This window comes from Garra rufa, chromosome 13 (assembly GCF_049309525.1).
Source record: "Garra rufa chromosome 13, GarRuf1.0, whole genome shotgun sequence".
Lineage (NCBI taxonomy): Eukaryota > Metazoa > Chordata > Actinopteri > Cypriniformes > Cyprinidae > Garra > Garra rufa.
In genome coordinates this window covers 14,140,724-14,148,268 of record NC_133373.1, presented here as the reverse complement: position 1 = coordinate 14,148,268, position 7,545 = coordinate 14,140,724, and positions in this window count along the sequence as shown.

Sequence of the window (7,545 nt, the reverse complement as noted above, 5' to 3'; positions counted from 1 at the left end):
CAAATATTTACCACTTGCCCTTTTTTTAAATGTCCAGCAGATGGCAAAAGAGATAATATAACGATATTAGTGATTTTTACTCCCATATGTGGGTTTGGTTTTTCATAGTAGGTTAAATAGATTACAACGCCAGTTCACGTCCTCTCTCTCTCTCTTTGTATTTGAATAAAGTATGTCATTGCGAATTCTGGACTCTATAATTTTCTGTGGGAGTTGCACTACACTTTACATTTGCTTATCGGCATTTAAATACTAATATAGAATATACTAGAACAAGGGACCATTCAGAATGAAATAAGCAATTACTGTCTGTTCTGTTTTTGGTTAAAATAAAGTTCAAAGTATTGTCAATCAGCTGCATTCAGAACTGTATTAGTGTAACTGTCCAGGGTGCTGAAACAAATGAGTGCCCATACAGCAATGAATCACTGTATTTTTTTTTTTCTGAATGTGTCATCAGACATTGAAGCTAAACGTGGTTTTGTGCATATTATTAATAATAAAATAACATTATTACATAGCTGCATTTTTGTGGATATGACAACTGATTGCATTTTTTTGTCTTCTGTCAAAATATTTCACACTTTGATTGAAGGGATCCAGAGTACATCACCCATCTGGATGATGCAACACCAGGCCTAGTGCACCACAACGCCCACCAGCTGTCAGTGACAAGGAGACAAGAGTGATATGTGCATATGGCAATAATTAGGAGTCCAGCAGGTCAGGGTTACACTAGGGTTTTAATGACCACAGAGAGTTATGACTTCAGTTATATATATATATATATATATATAAGAAGTTTATCTTTACTGTGTAGTGGCCCCTTTATACAGACATACAGAAACCATGACAGGCGCCCCCTGCTGGACTCACTAACACTTTTTTCCACAGCAACCTGATGGTGTTTAATGATGTCTTCACATGCTATTTCCTACTTGCCACTTTTAAAGTTATAATAACAAGTTTGTGGTGTTAAAGAGCTTTGCTGATTCCTATTCAGAAAGAATAGGAATCATAGAGGACACCAGGTTCATTCTTTCTTATTTTTAAAGGAAATATTAAAAAAGCCTCAATGTATTAAAGATATTAACCAATATCCAATGGATTTTTAAAAACTGACCACACTATCTAGACTTGACTCTGGAAAATACAATTTAGTTTTTATATGGCTAGAAATAGTTCTTTTTGGATGCATGATTTATTTATTTATTAGCTTTTGTATTTTTATCTACATCAAGTTCAAACTCTATAGATTGACAGCAATGAAACCACTTCACTCACACAATATCAGGAAGTTCTTTTCAATAGCCTCACATCCTTAGAATCCAATGCATTTTTATGATAGCCATTTTAAGAAATTACCAGAAGCCCTGTTTCTTCAAGAGACGTCTGGGAACAACTCATATGAGTTAGAGAAGAGCAGAGATTTCAGTTTGAAAATGCTTTTACCGTTATCTATAAAACCATATAAGCTGGCAAACCACTAAGCAGTCACACTCATCAAATATCTCTAGCCTAGTTTGTTGTCATGAGCATATCCCATCATTCTCAATTCCTGTTACTATAGAACCATTTTGTAGTGTGAAATCTAAACCTTCTTCCACTATAAAGTACCTTTGTGTAATGGAAAGGTTACAGGACCCAGGACATCATTCACTACACTCTACCCTTCTACCCTTCCTTAAAGTCTTAGTATTCCTCAATCTATTCATTGTAAACAATATAACATGAAAACAATAATAAAATCTAAAACGATGTCTGTTTTACTTTTTTTTTCTTTTGTAAAGTGTATAGGGTCGCTAACGACCCAAGATATGTAATAGTGTAAGTATATTTTTCCTGTGCAACAATAATGAAATATCTGATGACTCAATAAATGCAATTCACCTTTATTCCTCAAGATGACACTGTTTGATACACATTGATGCTGTGACTCATAATTATCACAGGCATAAAACAAAAGAATATCATCAGCAAAAATGGAACTGGCCTGAATGGCTTTAATGCAGAGCAATTCAAGAAATTAAGTGTTACTGTCATTTGATGTCATGAATAAGCTGTCAGCGATCAAAATATTGATTTTGAGGTCATTGGAAAATTGAGATCGCAAATATGAGCCAGATGCTAAATGTACTAGGGAAGTGCACTCTGATCAACCATCTGCTCAAAGAGAGCCCTTCTAAGTTTCAAAAGGTAACAAAACATGCTTTATTTTATTATTTTATAATTGTTATTATAATATCAGAAGAGTTGTATGCTATTGCAGCAATGAGATCCATTTGTGTTGGATATATAGGTCCGGTTCGGTTCGCTAAAGACCGAATATGTAATAATGACTGGCGAACCATCCATGCATTTAAGGGTTAAGATTGTAGCAAAAGTGTGGACAGCGTCAGAAATGGTGCCAAGAGCTAAGGATGATAGATGACCCCAGCCCAGTCGCACATATTCACCTGTCTTCTTACACAATGTTTTGATCTCAATGTAATGTAAACAAAATATTTATAGCCAACACTAAAACGAGGGGCCTTTCTGTAATTGGAATATTTCCCACAGAAAACTTGGAATGTAAAAAGGGCAATAAATTCCCACCAAATTAGTTCACTGTGAATGTCAATCAGTGTAGCACCTACTACCTACTGTAGTACTACTAACTAACACACTAAATGAGTTCTGCTGGAATATTGCTGTACTTTTCTTCAGCAATAATGTATTAAATTGATCAAAACTGATGTTAAAGGTTTTTAATTGCATTGTTAGAAAGGTTTCCATTTCAAATAAATGAAGTTTTGAAATTTCTATTCATCACATAATCCATCTTCCACAAAGTAAGCAACACAACCATTTTCAACTGTAAAAAATAATAATGAAAATGTTTCTTGAGCAGCAAATCAGCATATTAGAACGATTTCAGAAAGATCACGTGACACTGAAGACTGCTGGAAATTCACTGCGTCCCAATTCGCATACTATCCGTCCTAAATAGTATTCGAAAATAGAATTAGTATGTCCCAAATCGTAGTACGTTTAAAAAAGTATTCCAAAGATTCCCGGATGGTCTACTACTTAACTTCGGAATTCGAAGTGCGGATCAATGCACACTCTAACAGCTAATATTGCCCAGAACACATTGCGCGGTGAACGAGGATTCGATTAGAACTACAAACACGCATAAAAAGTGTTAAAAAACTACAAACATGGAGGATATGCGCGACCAACGGACAGGTAGAGAAAGGGGTTTGAGTGATAAATAATCAGTGTGTAACCTGATAAAAAATATTTTTAAATGTTATCTGCGTTATATTTCATGTGCAGCAACATTATGAACTTTTATAATGATAGGTTTGGTCGTTAACGTTTAAATGCATAATTATGCAAACACAAGAGCAAAGTTCTCGGCATGAAAGACTCATGAAGGAACGTGCCTCTTCATTTCTCTCTAATATGGTAGGAAATTAAATTAAATGAAATGTAGATAGTGTTAACAGTGACAGGATTAAGGTAACTAAGCAACAGAGCGTCCGTTAAAGATGCAGTTATGACGAAGTAGTATGTCCCAAAGCTTGCCTACTATTCTGCTCCATACTCAAAAGTATGTACTTTTTCTTCACAAAAAGAGTACATACTTTCAGGGCGTAGTATAAGTAGGCGAATTGGGACGCAGCATTTGATTTCACAGAAGTAAAATTGCCTTTTAAAATATATTAAACAACCACTTAAAATTGTAATATTTGTTCACAATATTGTAATAATTTATATATATTACATTTTTGAAAGTTCCACTGTTTGAAGGACATCCTATATTGATCATATATTAAGCAATTGGGATTCATTATGTAAGGTGATGACTTCATATTTGCATTGAGTGCTGTAATGCTGAATGAACAGATGGAGTCAGTGCTTTACCGCAGAAGCTTTCTCTCTCTCAGCATCTAATATTTTGCTGTTACACTTCCAGGATAAATCCTATGATATCATGGACATAGTGGCATTTCTACCTGCACTGAAAAGAAGCTTGGCCGCTCACTAGCTAGGAGGCTGTATAAATGACACTGGCTGAACTTTATATGGCACACAGAATGAGTATTCTCTGACTACACACCAGCACTTGGCGCAACAGTGCAGTATAATCGGGTGAGGTAAGGGGGGCGCCTGGCTTATAGCTGGAACCTTATGCGTGGTGTCGCTATACTGCTGTGGCAAGCCATTTTAACATTTGTTCTAAATAATGTCTATTTTGGTGTTACTAGAACTTTCTAATTGTGTTTTCATTTCTAGTAGGTCAATACTCATATACATTTATAATCCAAAAGTAACTAGTATATCCAATTGCCAATTTCTCTAGTAATGCACCTAACTATTTAAATGTAAATTTGTTCATAATTTCTGAAATTCATATTGGACATAGGGTTCAGCTATCCACTACATGCTTTAGGCTAAAACTGTATGCTTTCCAGTTGCTGTGGGTATATTTTAAATTATCACTGATGCTAGCACTAAATAGAATAGACACTAGCAGTAATTACTTAAAATAATATGATACGAAATACCAGTTTCCTATATGAAGCAGGATGTGGACTGTTTTTGTACAGCTAAAACAACTGTAAGTGAACCAGAAGTGCACATAAAAGTTACAAATGACTGCCCCAGCTTTCACTTCAAGAATAATGTAGGTAATTTGGATTTCAGCAGTGACATCGTAAGGGCACATCATGAGGGAGGTTGTGTGTTTTATAAAGGGTGTTGATAAAGGTTTTCTGCCATATATATGAGCACTATCACACAAGTAGACTTGAGATATGGCTGTATATTGGGACGGTTGTGATTCACCATAGGCATGAGGCTGCAGGCTGAGTGCTGAAGGTAATCACAGAGTGCAGATATACAGCCATATCTTAAGTCTACGAGTGTAATATTGCGTTTATACAACAGTTTGATGGCACAAGTGTGTAAATACCGAAACAAAATAACAACAGAGTGTCAGTCAATAGTAAGGGCAGCTAGTGTTCTGATATACAGCATTGCATTTACATAAATGTGATTTTACCGAAACTATCTTCTCTGGAAGAAATGATGAGTTTATATGTTGCAATTCTGACTTTGTAAGTTTGTCCGATTTGCAAGTTTATATCAAACTGTTCTGATAAAAAAAAAAAAAAAGTCAGAACTGCAAGATGTAAACTAGACTCTAAAAAATGCTGGGTTAAAAACAACCCAACGTGGCAGCAACTCAGCACTGGGTAAATATTAGTCTCGCGTAGCCAGACCTTCAGACTGACGGCTGAAGGTCTGGTATTGATGGTAGCTTTCATTGGCCAAGGCCCGCCCATAAGGCCGTTTGACCGACATGTCAAACAACCAATCTCAGTTCGTTTCGTTCAGTGTCACATTTCGGGGCGTAGAAATGCCCCCACAACAACAGACTGGCATGCAACAAGTCAGTCATTGAAATAACCAGCATTGAAAGTTAATGAAGAAGAGGGAGAACAAGCAGTAAGTCAGTAATTTGTTCGCGAACGTCGCAAATGTGTATAACAACAACGGCGTCTGCATAAGCACCTTTTAGCAAAACGCGAGTAAATCAGTCAGCGCTTTGTTTCCCGGCGGACCGAAAATAAACGCGACACTCGCGTGTTCCGGAAATCCGATCAAATTCAACTAATCAGATCACGACTTCGACATTCCTGAAGTGTTTCCAGTTAAGTGTACCATATGCATCAGACGTTTAGCCAACGTTCCGCGGGCGCGACGTCTGAGGCTGAGACTAGGTAAATATTGGAGAGAACACATGGGTTATTTTGACCCAGCTGGTTGGGTTAAATGGTTGTACCTAACATGCTGGGTTGTTTTATTTAACTATTGTTTAAAAATTATTATAATGGTTAAACAGCAATAATCAAAAGATGAACATTTATTATTAAGCAAAACACATGATCAAAAAATATTAGACAAACTAAATTTATTTGGGTAAATAGAGCATAGATTACAATATTACATACATTTAAACTCGTTTAACAAGCATTTTAAAAATAAAACTGTTACATTTAAACATTTCAATTTAAGTGTATTCAACCATCATTTTTCACCAAAATAGTGCTAATTCCAATGTCGTTGTGTCTGTGAAATTTAAGATGGAAATGGGCTGTGGTTCACCGGGGAAACTATGAACCTCAGCCGCCTCACGTTTCACTTGTAGATGAAAGATACCTTGACTGACTCCATAACCTGCCCATAAACAAACAGTTCTGAGATTTTATTGGATTTGAATACTCGTCTATTTTTGGAATCACAGTACGAATGCATGGTGTGGCCAAACCAGAGAAAGACACTTTTTAGAAGCTGCAAAATCCAGGTGGCGGCTCACTTGACTGTGGCTCAACCACTGCTGATGCAGTGGACTGACATCTCGTCCTTGTATGTTGCATTGCGTATAATTTACAGCACTTTATAAATGAAACAATATGTATGTAAAAAAAAAAAAATATTTCACTGAAGAAATGCACCATTTCGGCATTTGTCGGAGCTAAGAACCACTCTTATCTGTAGAGGATGCAAAAAAACAAAAAAAAAAAAACACACTCTGTAACTCAGCAGCTTGGTTGTTTCATCCAAGTGCACCTGTCTGCAGCCTGCAGATCGAGGCGGGGCTGAATCTGGGGTGGGGCTGCACGTGTCGCCCCGCCCACATGCCTTCTCATTGGTAGTAGGTAAATTAATGACGTCGACGCAACATCCCTCCCACAACTCATCTCATTGGTTAGTGAAATGGATTGACGTCGCCAAATGCAGTTGGAAACTATACTTATGAATTATACGTTTAATATAAACGCGGAATCCTTTGCTTTATTTATTCAGCTTTCAGATGTGTACAAAACTCAATTAAAACATACGCTTATGACTGGTTTGTGGTCCAAGGTTACATACATTTACAAGCATGTTATGCAATGTTAACCAGTGGTGTTTATTTACAGCTTTTTTTTAATTATTGTCTTAATTGTTAATAAGATACATAAATGTGGAAAATTATCAGCAAGAGTGTCCACTATCCTTATGTTATTAAATTAATAAATAGAAAAGTGTTGTTAAACATCAGAGTTGTTTATTAATACAAACATTTATGACACATGAATGAATTATGTCGACACATAAATGAATTTCACTGTTATTTTTTTAAGATAATAATGTTCACAGTTATTTCTGATTCTCACTCCCGATCTTAGTGACATGCAGTAAAAGCAGTCTGGGTCCTCTGTGCTCAAATACATTAATTTCTCTAAATTTAAATAACACCCTATAACCATCTGTTGACCCTTCCCGAAGTATATCTACTAAATTGAAACATGTTTTAATTTCTTCTAATTTCGCTATTAATTTACCATATCGGATTACTTCCTTGTTTAGTCAAGCCAGCTAAGGCATTTCTGGTTAACTGTACTGTGCCGTAATATGAGCATACTTTGTTAGTTTTCTCTACATAATCCATTCACATTCGAAGAAAAGTGTTGTTTTTCTAAGAGGACCAAACGTCCATGTATACCGTTT